The sequence below is a fragment of the Myripristis murdjan genome, chromosome 15 (genome assembly GCF_902150065.1).
Source record: "Myripristis murdjan chromosome 15, fMyrMur1.1, whole genome shotgun sequence".
NCBI classification, from domain to species: Eukaryota; Metazoa; Chordata; class Actinopteri; order Holocentriformes; family Holocentridae; genus Myripristis; species Myripristis murdjan.
In genome coordinates this window covers 18,278,216-18,294,985 of record NC_043994.1, presented here as the reverse complement: position 1 = coordinate 18,294,985, position 16,770 = coordinate 18,278,216, and positions in this window count along the sequence as shown.

Genomic DNA, 16,770 nt, shown 5'->3' with positions numbered 1-16,770 from the left:
TTTATCCTCCTGCACTGGAATACTGATAAGTCATTCTCAGAACTCTGTGGTTTGGGTGTTTGTGCAAAAACAGTTCCGATAAAAAGAAACTGAATCAGTGATTGATTATCTGATATACAATATCTGTAATTATTTTTCCATGCAGCATTTGGGAAATGAACAACAACGGGGGGAAAAAAAGGCAAGCAGGCAAACGCAACACAAATAGCGGAAAGAACAGAAGGGCTTACAATATTCTATCAATTGGGCAAAAATGCAAAAGGAAGTCAATATGGCCAACTGGATTGTTTGTGTCTGTTTTTAATAAATTGCCATCTTGTGTTTCAGTGCCACAATTAATACTTTAATGATTTAATCAAAACATTTTATACGATTAAAAAGGAAATTGTATCTCACTTCTGAGGAAAAGGCCAGAGTACAAGCCAGGGACACTGAATACTCTGTTTGACATGTCAGTACATCTGTGTTATCGAACGTGTCCTGGAAAAACTAGATAGGAGTTCTCAAGGACCAACTGGATGCCGCGAATCAAAAGCGATTCAAGGCTTTTATATATATTTTTTACACCTGTGTGGAGAGCCAGCGTGTGCTAAGGGACTGGGTATCTAATAAATCTTGTTAGCAGAAGCCCCTTTCACATATACACTGAACTCCTGAACCTATCGGGACATTATCTGGTGGAGCTTTATGTGAGAACGCAAATGTCCAAATGAACTGGACCAGATATTAAATTGACTTCGCCTTGCCAGCTCCCTAGTACAAAGTCTATGTAATGTCCGAATGAGTCCATGTGTGAATAGAGCAGGTCACTGTTCGGAGAATTATTATTTCCAGAGGGGGAGAATGCATCTGATATGGACAGTCAACTGTTGTGTGCTAAATGTGTGAGAGAGAGAATGCCCACTCCTGATTCCATGGACATTGTCTGGAGTTCATATGAGAAAACAGCAGAGAGAGGGAGAGAAGAATAGACAGAGAAAGAAGCAAAAATGCAGAAAAGGGGAGGTAGACGTTTCCACATGTGACAGCAAGAGACAAATGTATGAACAGAACATGACAGGCACAATAACAGCATCTTCTGAGCACAGCCTGGAGGCGGCTAAAAGACCCCTTCAATAATGAAGCACGGGGGGGAAAACTGATATTTTATTTACGTCACTCCATTCTCTGTTGGAGAATGATTGTCAGGCCTCATTGCATAGACACATAAGCAAAAGTGAATGGACAAAAAGGTTCGCGAACAGCACAGAAACACGCCTGCAGATGCACAAACATGCAAGCACCTTAAAGTGTTGTCGTGTATGAACATATACAGTTGCACATGTGTACACCCACATACACCAGGCATGTAGCTCTGCCCACGTCTTCCCACAACCGCTGGCGACTCTATTCGAGGCTAATCAGAGGGGCTGATTTGTTAGGCTCTGCAGGTTTGTGCGTGTGTGTATCTGTGTATGCACTCGTGTGTGTGGGTATGTGCGGCACAAAAGGAGAGAGAACAAGATTGTTCATGTCAGTCGGGGAAGTGTTATGGTGCTGTGGAGGCAGAAGTTATTTCAGAGCTCAAAATGGCTCTGCCTCCCTCCATGTGTGGCTACCTGTCCACCCTCCCCCTCTGCCCACCTCTGCTGTCTCCATTTGAATTTCCCTCCCAAATCCCTTCTAGCTGGGGGGGCTCCTACTGTTGGGACACTCATTAGCTCATTTCTTTTGTTCTGCAGCAAATCAACATCAACTCCCTGCGGTGGAGAGCAACACCCTTGCCCGTGTATAAATTTGAGAGCCCCTAGTTCACAGGTCTTTCTTTCTTTTCTTTTCTTTTTTTTTTTTTTTTTTTTTTTTTGCTGTGCACTGGAAGCTACAGAATCAGCTATTCTTTCGTTTGTAATTACTGTACAAATAGAAATATCAAAATAAATTCCATAAATGATTATTGGCTTCATTATAATTCCTAAGTACTGGAAATCTGTCTGTTCCCCTCATATCCCCTTCTCCTTGTACCAAGCTGCTTGCAAGAAAGCAAGAGAGAGGGAAAGAAAACCGACAAAAGATGATCGTTTAAACATGGAATGCATCAAATTTTCAAATTTTCTCGCTGCTTCTGCCTCCCCTCCTGTTTCTCTTTCTCTCTGGAGTGCAATTTGGAGATACTCCTCTTCCCCTGTTTCTCTTAATTCTCTGCCTTTTCCTCTCTATCTCCCCAGCCATCTTGCAGGCTCTGCCAGTCCTCTGTTCCTTTGAAGTGCTTTGTGTTTTCCACACTGTAAGACAGTCTTCCTGCCCTGCACTGAGCCCTGGCCCACGCCTGTCAGGGAAGGGCCAAACGCAGCAATGCTGCTAATTACTGCAGTGTGTGCGTGCATGCATGTGTGTGTGTGTGTGTGTGATCATCCACTCCCTGATGAGAAGCCTGTGCCTCACTACATCTCATTACTCGATGACAGAATAGCATAGAATCGCTCTACCCATTGAGCTACACAGGGCCACATTGATCCATTTTTCTCTTCTTCTGTCTTTCTTTCGTTTTCTTCTCCTTGGCTAGGGCACTTTTCAGCAGCCAAAGCCCAGATTATTTATAGAGACCACCTGTGTGATATCTGCAGCTCAGGAAATTACAAGTTGTCATTGTCCTCTTCTTACACGTCAAAGACAGCTGAGCTCTCCTGCCCATCATGCCGCTTCACCATCCTCCAAACCATGAGAGCACTTAATGCACACCTACATTCAGATTACTAGAAGTATTCATCTTAAGGCAATATTTTTGTAACATGATTATGCAAGTTTTCAAATAACTGCATGGATTCATTTTATAATCAGTCTGTAAAACCTAAAACACATTAACACTGGTACAACCTTGTACTGGTGATTTACATTGTGCTTCTGGCACCACTTACTGGTTAGATGTTTTTTGTAGCTTGTAGATTTTTTTTTTTTTTTTTTTGTTATTCTGCAGCTAACTAGTTAATCCACTGATGCCACTGGGAGATCGTCTCAATAGGGCTACAGTGGTGTTTAATAGGGGGGAAAAATCTAACAAAGAAGCATTAGCTGTCAGGTCTCCTAAAGATAAAAGAGCAGAGGCATCTTTGTACACTCACCTATTTGCAGCAATTTAAACTAACATTTCTCCAGTAAAAGGAGAAATCCAGAGAGCAAACTTCTTCTCCCATTAAGGTCCACTGTAGCTGCACTGTCACACTGCAGCTGCTCTCTATGTGCATCACAATATCACATGGAAAACCAGAATTAGAAACAAAAACTGTCACAGTCCCCGGGTTTTCTTTTGCTTTATTTTCTCTCTCTCTTTTTCTGTATCTTAGTCTCTCGCTTGTTCTCTCTCCATGCCATTACTTCCTTGCCAGTTCATTGTCGTATTTGGTTTGACGGTTCGTTTTTTCCTGGACAGCTAACTTGATCACCAGTAAAAACTTTTTGATTTGTACCTTGCCTTCTGGTTTGGATTTGGCTCCACTTGCCTGCTTCCTTGTCACAAATAAAATAAATCAAAATAAAATAAAATAAAATAAAATGAAACAAAATGAAATAAAACTGTTTTAGAAATGCAATATAAGTACCCAATCCCTGTGTTAATGTGTTTTAGGGTGGAACTGCGGGTGGAAGAGGATGAGAGGAATCACTTTTTACTTGAAGTAAAAAGTAAAAAATAAAACACCCTTATTTCATTAGCAAGGTTTTTAGACAGAATTAACTCTCACCAAAACACACCACACTTACTTTGAGACTTTACTGCCATTAAAATAATTAAGATAAAAGTAAAAAGTGTTTACATGACAATTTCAATAGCCGGAGTACGGCCTTAATTGAGTTAAGATCAAATCACTAGTGTGCATGTAAACATAGTCGGTGATGGAGCGCACTTATCAGCCATCAGCATAAATCTGGTGGGCACTGAGCAAGAGAGAGGGAGGAGAGTACACAGAGGAGAGAGATTTGTACATGGTTGTTACTAAAGTCTTTTTGGCAGCTCAGCCTCACTGTTCTCATGCAAGTGAAGCTGGTTTGCATTTGATGGAGAAGATCTGGGAGATAATGTAGGAACTGCAGGATGGGTGAAACGGCGAAGCCAACACTAAGACAATTTCTCTCTGGAAGCACAGGCACACACACAGAGACACTAATAAATTTGTCTGGGATCTCACAGAATATTAATCCATGAAGAAGGGAGGTTATCGAAAGTAGTCCTGTAACGGTGCAGGCGATCACACGCTGCCAAGATTCCACTTTAAAGGCCTTTAAAGTGGGAGCTTTTATGAAAGCGAATGTTCTGTTTCCAGCAGAGATGATGGATATGAAATTCATCGGTGAGATACTCCAGACAGCAGTTAGGGTAAGGCCTGTGTTGGTGTTTGTGCAACTGTAAAAAAAAAAAAAAAAAAAAGAAAGAAAGAAAGAAAGAAAGAAAGAAAGAAAAAGAAAGAAAAAAGTAAAAAAAAAAAAAAAAATTGATAAATGATAAATGATAAAAAGCAAAATATATAAAATAAACATCACTGAACCTATTTTCAAATTCACCAGTTTGTATTATGGAGGTTTGGCAAAGTCCAGTTTTAACTGATATGTTTAATTTATGACTTTTTGATACTGAACATATGAACTTTGGTAAAGACAACGTGCATGTCCTGAAAAAGTGGCTACATTAATAAAGCTAGGTTCCATGACTAATTCATAATATACCATAGTGGAAACATTAATTGGTGCTGTAACACAAGGCCATACATTGACATGTAGGACCTCTGCAGTTGGGAGCAGGAAGGGTGGAGTCGTTCTGCGGGCAATCACAGCCCTCGCTACAGACAGCCGTCAAATGGTGCTAAGCATAACCAGACTGCATCCATAATCAAAACAGCGACCCAGGAAATGAACGGAGATGTCACAGCCAATCACAGTCTTAGAGGAACAGTCTGAGATGAGGTCAGGGGTCGGGGCTGAGAGAGAGAGAGAGCTTTGTCAGCACCTTCCAGCACAGAGAGAGAAGAAGACAGGGAGGGACAGACAGACGGAAAGAGAGAGGAAGCAGTTACGTGAGAGACAGTTATCTGTCAGCACTCGACAGCGGGAGGAGAGCAGCTGTCCTGTGATACACAGCCTGTCCTCAGCTATGCTGTCACAAGGAGGACACCTCTGCTGTCACACACACACACACACACACACACACACACACACAAAAGACAGAGAGGAGAGAGAATATCCAGAGGATACGGCCTCTAATAGCTCTTTCTTGTAGTCTTGTCTAGTCGATAAAATTGGAACCAGTCCCCATCTGGTTGGATTTGGATTCATTAAAGTGAACACTGGGTTCAGGCTGGCTAATCCAAAGTGACACATCAGAGAAAAATAAAAACTTCTCAAACTGTTGTTTTGGTGAATGTCCGCAGAACCACAATAGATGCTACAATGTGGGTCCATCAGAAACTGAAAGATCAAAGGTGTGGAGAGTCTGGCCCTGCAGCAGGTAAGAGAGGAGCAGTCAGGTTGTTTTCTCACCTTGCTGTCAGAGGTCTGTTTACAACCACTGACTCACACACACTACCGGCCTGCAGCTCTCCCACTACATTCACACACTCTGCACTGCACACTGTGTTGACACTCATGACTCTGAGCATGTGGGCTTTCTAAATGAGCGAAGAAATGAGTAAATGAGAATAAATGAATATATAATATAAGATAAGCCTTTATTAGTCCCACCACGGGGAAATTCACAAAAATAGTTCAATAAATAATAATAATAAATAGTTCATTTGCAGAACAGAGATCTCAAAGTGTGCTCATATTGATAATTCATGTTTTTTCCAGATATTAATTAAAACATCATATTAGCAGGCTAATGCATAGGAGATATTGGCCTTTGCAGCAGAAATTTGGATTCACAAGGGTAATATGTGTGAAGTTATGTGGGTTTTGAGGATGGCATTAATCTGTTTTTGCAAATGAATTCCTCAAATGAAATGTATTAACACACTAGCATACATATGCAAATGTTTTGCATGCTCAGAAGCATTTTTGCACACACACGCGCGCACACACGCACACACATTCTTGTCATGCAAAATTATTTTCAGCATTTTTTACATTGTTGGGTGGTTCTTTGTAGGCTACTCACTTCTTATTTGTTTAACTCATTCATCATGCAAACCGATGGGAGTGAGGGAAGGGGAAAAGGTAGTGTGTATGGGTGTATGTGTGTGTGTGTGTGTGTGTGTCTATGTAGGTCTGTGTTTGTGTGTGTTCCCACATAAAAAGGTTGCCATGCCTCTAACCCGACAGAGGGAAATATGAGTCACAGTTCAGTACACAGTGCTCCATAATATCATTGTTAATGATTCAAAGAGAGGCCTAACAACCCCTAAATGCTACTTCAAAAAAAATGTGTAGCAACAGTCCCTAAACTATGGGTCAAGACCTGAAACAGGCAGACAATCCATAGCTAATTTGCTCAAGATGCTAAAATCTTCTTTACGGCTGTTTCATAACAAAGTTACAAATTCTGACAATTTCACAGTCAGAGAGAAGAGACATCTGACAGAATGGGATGCCAAATAATAAAGTTAACATGGAGAGCATCATAGTAGGGTGTCAAAAATGCAAAACAGGTGTTAAGGTTTGGATCACCAGTTTTGTAATACTAGGACCACTGGATGGGAATCTAGTGTGTACTCTTTATGATTTTATTTTACTTTACACCTCCCTGTGAATATAGGCTGTTTCTGCATGATACAAGTGCAGCAATATTTTAAATGAGGCTCAGCACCAGGCTACATTTACTCTGTTTTGGTGAAAACATTTAAGAGCCCTTATGCACTGTGTTGCCATACTTGACACATCTCCTCCTGGCCTAATATGCAACTCAGGCTTGTCCGACCTTTCTATACTGCTGAAGTAACCATGGACCATCTGAACGGTGCAGTGATGTTTCCAGTCCTCCATGTTACACACTTTTGCACCTGTGAAATTGGTTGGACCGGTGTAGATTACCTTGAATGGGACTTCAGTGAGTGCAGGAGCAGGCACTGCCCTGGAGCCAGCCCAACACATGCCTGTCTAATGGCCATGATATGTGAGTGGGACAGAGCACGCTCAGCACACTGCACCTCATTGATGGAGACGGGAAGATTTTCCTCTGACCAGGCATGGAATAGCCAGGTGGTCTGTCCTTGACATTTTTCATCTGTGCGCATTGGTATGTGTGGGGTAATGTGCATGTCTCTGTGTGTGTGTGTGTGTGTGTGTGTGTGTGTGTATGAAAGAGAGAGAAAAAGAAGTCCAGGGGGGTGTGAGTGTTCACAATTATCCTCTTTTTATTCCAAAGATAGTGTTGTCCAAAACTAGCATAGGTGTATGGTAACCAGGCGGGAAGAGGGCAGATGAGGTGGTTTGGAACAGTGGCCTCTCTGCCAATGTGGAGCTGCTGTTCTTCCATTAACACAGAGCAGCAGCATGTCTGCCTGCTGAATTAATAAAAAGCACCATTGTACTTAACAATTAACTAGTTTTTCTTACTTCTATTTATCTAGGCAAGGTTTGTTGAGGACACACTCTCTTTTTGCAGCAATGCCCTGGCTCAAATTCCCTCTGCAGTACAACCACAGCTCCACTGGAGCGGGGTTAAGTGCTTTGCACAAGGGCACCTTGAATATATTTGTTGAAGCAAGAACAAGCATTGCTGACTTTCCCTATCCAGATTTCCCCATGCATATTACAAGACAACATAAATCACGAGCTAAAAACCTACCATAATTTTCTAATTTGCAAATAATATTTCTGTGATGTTAGATAGGTCAGTCAATATTTGTGCATCTCTCCTCCTCCTTCCAAACTTTGAAATGAATGAGCTATGATGCTGTCAAGAAGCACAGCTTGAAGCTACCAAACTCAACAATGAGTTTGAGAAATGGTGTAGCTTGCAGTGTTGTTCTTCCAGTTTAGCTTTATTCACTGAAAACAAGCCAACTAATCTCATATTCAGGTTTAAAAACTTACAGCTGTTTCATGAGTTTTTCTCGGAACAAGTATACATAAGGCAGAATAAGGCTGATCGTACCACTAACATCAAGAAAATGACACTTGACTAAAGAAAACTCTGGAAACACGATTAACACTGGAAACAAGTGGGATTATTAGATCCCATCAGGCAGGATATTTTGTTGTGAGGGGAAAAAAAAGAATTTCAGTCAAAATATGAGCCTAAATGACTTATTAAAATGGAGATTTATTTTGCAGCCTTTACCACAATCTCAAGAATTAGGTCAGAAAAAAAGCAAATGGGTATTGTCAGTGCATCTATGAAATTACTTAACTGGTTTTTGTGATGGCCCAATCAAAAGAGTCCTATAATCTCATTTTCTCTGAAATGAGAGAGTAAAATTACAGCTTTGAAACCGAATTGTTCGTCTCATAAATGTGGAAGGTCGTAGAAATAACCTTGTGAAATCAGCTTTGGAGTGGATCCACCGTCTAAATGATCAATTGCTCATAAAAAAAAAAAAAAAAAAAAAAAAAAAAAGTGCTCTGAGGAACAAGACCTATCCAGTGTTCCCCTCGGCCTGGATAACGTATCCGACATTTTCCAAGACGACAATGTCACAGGCAACCGTTATAATAAGAGCTTCAAATGCTGCTCGAGTGATGCTGATGTAATGGTCTAGCCGTCTTTGCGAAAACCACATGAAAGTCGTTATAACCGCCAGCTTTATCAAATCACATGCATTAGGTCGCAGATGCAGACGAACAGGGCCTTAAGCATTTTCTCTCTGCGGTACATCTGGACATGCATGTACGGCTATGAACCAGCAACCTTGGGATAACCTGCATTTGTATTTTACAGAGCTTCTGGCCAAGGGGAAGCATTTCAAAAGTTTGAAAATAGCGACTTTTAAAGGCTGACATGAATGGCAGGACCTTTCTCCTGTCACCTGGTAATCTTATCATGCAATCTTTTTTTCCGAGATATGGGAAAATCCCTTGCTGTTTGTGGAGACTCCTATCTCACTATTTCTCAACAGAGGTGAGGTCTGATCCTTAACTGATGACCCCGGCAATTACAGACATCAGTGGTGAGGACACACACACACCCATATAGACACACACACACACACACACAAAGATGGAGTGATAATTGGAAGAGTAAAGATGGGTTCTCACTGTCCTTGATGACATTTTGGGATTATTTGTCTACAGACAGGTAGATGGAAAGAGAGACAAGCAGACATACACATATATATACGTGGATACACACACAAAGACACACACATAGACACACACTGACACACACAAACTGGCACAAATGCCAAATAGATCAAGTGACAGGACGTGTTTAACAATGAAGTCTGCAGCTCATAAATCACACCTGATCGCCGAGTAATGGCCTAAACACACAATCACAGTGGAACTCACACAGACTCAAACCAGGGTTCACATTACGAACTCGAACACCCACACTTGGAGCAACACCAAAGACTCACTGTAAGAGCCACACTCAGACACAAAGACACACACACACACACACACAGTAGCTTATATACAGCGCAGGTCAGGAGTTAAACGGTTGGAGTCAGGTTGGAAAAGCCTGGTGCGCTCCGAAAGGGTCGACACACACTATTTAAATACATAAGCATTTTTAAAAAGCCAGACATTTATTTGCTCTGGATATTCAATTATGCGGATGTAGATTTTTCAGTTTGCCAGAGCTCAGATTGACCTGAGTTTGCTCCGAGTGAGTAACTTATGGTCAGGTCTCCTCAAACCACTGTGAAAGTGAGGTTTCACTGACCTGGCACTCCCTGAACCTCTGTTGAACAGCAGATATTCAAAGCGAATCAAATCTCAACTTTGATGTGACCAAATCCCAGTTTCTTAAAAATATACAGATCAAGTAGTAAAAACGTCAAGCGGGGGGGGAAGGTTACTCTCAACTTTGTCCAGCTTAAAATGAAATTAAATGAATGTAATGAAATGCGTCAATAAGCGTTTCCGCTTTTTGACAAGCAAAGTTGGTTAAGTCTGCGGTGACTGTGTTTCGTCAAGGCCTGCAGAACAGACCTCTGTGAGAAATAATTTTCCCCAGGGGACAGACTCTGGTGGTCATTCTTTTCACTCGGCTGATACTGATATTTTTTTTTTTACCTCTTCAACTCTGCCGCTCCTATTGGTGGGTTCGTCATCGCCGTGTGGCTGAGCTTTATTCTAACACACAAAATTTTATTTTAAATTCTACTGGAAATCATAAGGTCTCCAAAAATGCCACACATGTCCTGCTGAATTATGGGGAAATGTGTATGAAGTTATGCCCAACACATCTAGATGTTTCTTATTTGACGTAATAGTGCAATCATAAAACAATGGTATCTTGGCTTTGAATATTTTATTCAATTTAAGTGTAATCTAGTTTGAGTGAAAAATTGCAACAAGGAGATACAGAACATGTGTCATGTTGTAATGTGGAAAAAATGATTTTCCCCCCACCCCTAACTTTAGGGGGGATTTAAGAGAAAATTAAAGCTCAATGAGTTGAATGAAACGCTGATATTTTGTGGTCAAAATTCATTCGAGTCAGTTTACACTGACATGAGAGCAGACGAGTGTTCAACAGATATATTTTTATGATTATGAAGCTCACAATAGCCCTTTTTTTTAACTAATATTCCATGTTTAATTTTGAAAATTACAATGCAACAAAGTAAACAAAAAAAAATTACTAGAGCAAATATCTTTTTAATGAAATGTTTGAATAAACAAATTGAACAAAGAAAATATTGTAGATGCAAAATAAAAAGATGATAGATACTGTCAGATAATATTATAAATAAATCTTGGAGGGTAGACATCAACACGCTGATATCCAGGATTCCAAATAGAAATATATCGAACAAACCAATCAGTCTAAGCCTACGTTTCACCTTTTCTAACCTCTCTCCCCTGCTCCTCTCCCATCTCGCTCATTGCCAGGAGGCGACCACATGACAGACGTGCTGACTGTGCAGTTAAACACCGCGTGCATGCACTCGGCCCTGCTGGAGCGCGCCCTTGCATGTGTGAACGGATGAAACCCGAATCCAGGGATCAAACACTCTACATCTGTCACTCAACTTGGGTTGATTGACAGGGCTGAAGTGGACACTTACATACCTCAGATGGAGGGAGGGGCCTTTTTTTTCCTCCACACAGAGATACTCAACTAGACATGTTAGCTCGCTTGCACACATACACACCCATACCAATTGTGTGAATTTTAGCACCATGGTAGCAATTTCACCCAAAATGCTGACAAGAGCCATCATCCTTGGCCCTGTTACAATAACAGTCTGTTGGAGGTACAGTGCTGCTTGTGTTTATATGTGGTGTGTATGTGTATTTGTGTGTGTGTGTGTGTGTGTCCCACAAGGTTTTGCGGACACGTCAGAGGAAGTCTCACATCATTCAAAGCCTTTTACTGGAAGCTGACCGCATGTCGGCCACACACACACACACACACACACACACACACATACATATACGTTGATACACACACACACAAACACACACCCCCTGTCCCAAAGCTGGGTGCCCCTTTCTCCTCTCTGTCTCTTTACATCGGGTTCCATGACGGTGATCTGGTCAAAGAGTCTTACAAAGAGTCCTGCTCTGATTGGGAGAAGCTGAAGCCAAGACTTTAAGTTGACAGCTTCACGATGGGAGGCGTGGGGGAGGCAGAGGGGTGTGGGTGGGTGGGTGAGTGGGTGTGTATAGGGAGGGTGGGGGGTGGCTGGACTGGTGGGAGGAAGGAGGGGTAACTGTGTGATTGTGTGAGTGAATGTACCTTCTGACCCCATGTCAGCCCTGACGTCTAAAGGAGAGGCATCCAGTGCCAGAACAAGAACAAGAACAACAACAGAGAGAGAAACAGGACTCGAGAGGGAATGAGAGAGAGAGAGAGGGAGAGAGAGAGAGAGAAAGGGAACGAGAGAGAGCAGACATCCACAGAGGAATACTTGGTAGAGGTAGTGAATGTGCGAGCGAGAGGGCGAGATACACAGGCGAGCAGAGCGAGAGCAAACAATTGGCAGTGTATCCCCCCTGCCACTGCCCAGTGTGACAGACATCTAGGGGTTTAGCACTATCTGACTGTGTGGTGCTAAAGTCTTCCAACATGATTTCATCACATTTCAGCAACCATGTGCAATAGTGCCCCCTGACAAAGTTGCTCCTGGCTGGCGCACAAGCAAAAAATCAGTTGTATAATCCATATATTTTCCGCTGGCACAAGCATTGCCACTTTTTGTGCTAGCCTGTGACATTGTTGTTGAACAAAAGCTTGCTACTCATTTATTTTGCTTGTTTGTTTGTGTGTGTGTGTGTGTGTGTGTGTGTGTGTGTGTGTGTGTGTGTGTGTGTGTGCGCATAGGATTAGGGATCTTTATCCAGTCTAGTCTGTGGACTGACTGACCCGACCGACATTGTTTGCAAACAAGCAGGATAAAGTGCTAGATTAGCCAACAAGTCCTAATCACTCAAAGATTCAACACAAATATCAGATCATAGATTTTACAGATTATCCTCAGGCTTACACATTTTAGGCTGAAAAAATTCATGAGACCACATTGTGTATTTTACTGTACTGAGTGTTGCTCTTGTGTCTAGTTTTAGGTGTGAAAGCAAACTTTTATTCAGACATTGGCATATAAAATGGAAAAGTCGAGCAGTTATTGTCTTAGGCATCCCTCATCTTGCTTTAATACTTCTCTTTTACCAGAGCCAGTGACTGTTGTGACCGCCATTACACTATTCATGCAGACCCTTAAAGGTAAATAGGAGCTTAAAGCATGTCTCTCGTGTCTTATGCTTTGTTTACAACTTCACGGGTCGCCAGTTTGACGGAGATCGAAAGCCAATTATTCCAAAGGAGAGTGACTGATGGACAGTAACAGATTAGTGCCCTCCTGTGGCCGACAGCTCCTTTATTTATGGATGACAGATACTTGAATGAATAACTGAAAATAGGAAGGAGATGCATTTAGCACAAATGAAAATTTCTAAACAAAGGCTCACTCAAATAAGTCAGTCAACAGGAAATACTTTTGAAATCACATTTTAGAGAATGAAAAGGAATAGGATTGTTTGTAAACATGGTGTCATTTGCAAGACATAATCAAATAGTTTTCATCCAGGCAGCTTGATCACAGAGGCTGACAGGAACAGAATCAAATATATAAGGAAAATCTCATTGCAGCAGTGACGAGGCTTTCTTCCACATTGGTGCTGAGTTCTGATCCATGAAATGCTCACCAGTGTTGTTGAGGTGGCAGAGATCATGCTCAGCAAAATGATACACTAAATTAGCAGACAAAGTTGTGCACACAGCATCACTCTTAAGTGGCTCCAGAATCATTGCTTTCACAGAACTAAAACTGAGAAAATAAACACAATTTTACTTTTCTGAACAAGTGTTTCTTTGGGTTAAATTTTAATGTTTTAATTTTAATTTTAACAGTAACTTGCTTCCTTTGTCTATATGAGGTACTTGCAGTAGAAATATTTGTTTGTGTGTGTGCGTGTGTACACATGCATGTGTGTGCACGTGTGTGTGTGTGTGTGTGTGTCAACCTATTTATGAGAGACACTGCTCTATGTGCATAATAGAGCAGTTTGTGACAGTTTTGCAGACTATTCCCTATTTTTCTGCAATCCTTGTTGTGTGTGTGTGTGTGTGTGTGTGTGTGTGTGTGTATGTGTGTGCATGTGGCAAGTGTTGTGATAAGGTGGGGGTTACACTTGGTGCAAACTTGTTACAGCATGACTAAAGCCTTGGCACAGTCTCCTCCTCAGCTGGTCAGATGTTGTATTGCATTGCGATGCATAGATTTGTATGTGTGACAAAGAACCTTTAAACTCTGGTTTCCCCTTATCACAACACATCAGATGTATTTTATGCGTCATCACTTGTAAGTAGCTGAGTACTGTACTTGTGTGCTATTTTAGTCAGATAAATTTACTGCTCCTACTCTGACTTGAGTAAAACTGAAGTCAAACTTTGCTGACCTACAGGGAATGCATCAGTCTTAGTAATACATTAACTCCTATCACAGGGGAGTGCAGAGAGGAATTCTTCATCACTGTATCACCGTGCTGTCTGCAGTTTGTGTAACAGCAGTGGCATAATCTATGAGAGCGACATGCTGCATGCTGATGTGTCTAATGCATTTCCCATCAGCCTCTCTGTCTTCTTGTGTGGCTCAGAATCCAAACTCTACTTGGAGGGTATATCTGGGCTGCTGGCCACCTCACCCGCACCCTGAAGCCTTTTCACTTTAGAATTTCCCTGAATCACCCCCCTTCCCCACCCCCCAAACACACACACACACACACACACACACACACACAATTGCTGAGACACTCTTTTCAAACCATGCCGAACATCTAGGCCCAACAATACAGGCTGGACCTAATCTTATAGCCCTCATCCAATCAGAGAGCTGGAGGCTCTGGTGAGTGGAACCAATTGGCTGGTGGCCACAGGGGCCAGTTAGGGGAAGGAGAACAAGAGGAGACAACCATTGTTGATTGATTACCATGAAAGACACTTTTGTTAGTGACTTGAGGGCAGTACACTGTGCCTGTATCCAGAGGAAATGCTAGTGGACTTAAAATAGATCACCAGTCCACTAACATGTACGCAAGATACTACAACCAGATAGCAAAGTGCTCGTCTGGCGGAAGAGTCTGAGTGTTGAATTATGTGCACTGCCTGACAAGTGGGTCAAGGCGGTCCCTTCAGGAGAGAGTAAGGTTCAGAGATTATTAGCTGTGCTTAATATTGATTAGCTGTGGTGCAAAGGTTGGGAGAGCAGCTTCTATCTGTGAAAAACACGACGCTTTGGAGAATGACAAGAGGGCAGAGTGATGGGAGAGTGAAGGAGAGGAAATGCTGTGTTCAATTAGCCTCGGCTACGTAACTTATCAAAACCAAAACAGCGTTCCAAATCCACTCCATGATGCTTATGATGATGATGATAGCAGCATCTTCAGGGTGACTACAGCCTATGCCGCCATGTCATCCCTCTGCAAGTTATGGAAGCAAGGCCCCGAGCCCTGAGCAGAAGACTGTGCTTGTTTGCTCTTCTGGCAGCGGTTCGATTCCCAGCGTATCACTCTGCAGCGTCTGCACACACCAATAAGTCAACGGGGATTTGAGCTGTGACGCGGGCAGATAAGGCTGGAACATGTTCAACTCCATTCTCGAGGAAAGAACTTGATAAGGTGGTGCAACAATCTTAAACACAATGCTTTGGCATTAAGAGCCAGAGAAAGTGCTCGAGACACTATAAAACATTTGTGGATTTCAGCATTTTGTTGGCCCCTGTGTATAAATCTGCATCTTATCCTATATTTTATCTGTTTGGTTTTTATCTTATTAGGTTAGACTGATTTAATAGACTGACTGCTGTTTCTGGCATTTCATCTTCAGCAACACAGACACAGAACAATGTTCAACAATGCTGTCCCTGACTTCAATCCAAGTACACCTCCCACTGTTCACAGACACACACACGCACACACACACACACACACACACACACACACACACACACACACACACTTAGATATACACACACACACAGAACACAGCTCTGGTCGTACAGTATGTCCCTTTGTTTGTATTGGCTCTTTCTAAAGTGTAATATCCCACAACAGCATGTCTTTGTCTTTTCACTTCATCATGGTGTCATCGGCATCCAGATAGCATACTCGGGTGGGTGCATCCTGTAATCCCCATAATGCAACATATTATAATCTGATAAACGTGTACTGTAAACTATCAGAGAGAAACATCACTTACTTTGCATGGATGAGGCCACGCTGCCCACAGTGCATTTAGATGAAAGAGGAGTACAATATTCATGGTAGTGTGCTACAGCATTTATAGTCCATCCATATGTGGTGCAGATCAAATGCAGGATATCACAGAATATGTTGAAAAGAGAGAACACCCTCCAAGTGAGCCACCAATCCCACATCCAGCTCACAATGCTGCAGCCCTGTGAATCTGAATGTATCCGTTCTAGTGAATTTGTTGCCAAGGCGAGGGCCCTCACTGTGTGTCAGTGGCACTGATAGAAAGAGACAGAGAGGCAGCGTGCCTCTATTCACAGCCAACACACACATTAGCATATCTCACATAGCGTGGCTAAACCACCTAGCGACCTGTAGCTGCAGCCCTTCTGTCTCAGTGTGGCACACCGATCTCGCCTCTCCCACATTCCACCTCTCTCCCACACACTTCATTCACTTTCTTCTCTTTCTTCTGAATTCATTGCATTTGCTCGTTTACACCATCTCAGTCACTTTCTCTCATTTAAGTGTGTGCGCTCATGCATTTGTGCATGTGTGTGTATGAGTGAGAAAAGGAGCAAGAGGGAGAGTTGGAGAGAGCATGTGACTGCCTTTCTCTCACAGTTGACGCCAGCCTCTTGTGTCTGGCTGTTTTGAGCTAATGAAGTGAGCAGCCTTGAGTGGCAAACAGAGATTTTGTGTTATGTGTGCTACACTGTGCAGTTAGCTTCATGAGCGTTAAACGGACAGAAACTTTATTCAAGTGCGCCACAACCAACACTGTTAACCTCTCCAACACTACCGGTTGCATCAGTGGGTTCATCAATACAAGTGAATGCTGTGTAGGTCAGCTTTGTTGAAACCCATGGCATTTCATTTTAAATTCTAGTGGAGATCCTAAAGTTTCAAAAGATACCAAATGTGCCCTGCTGAACTACAGGGAAAAGT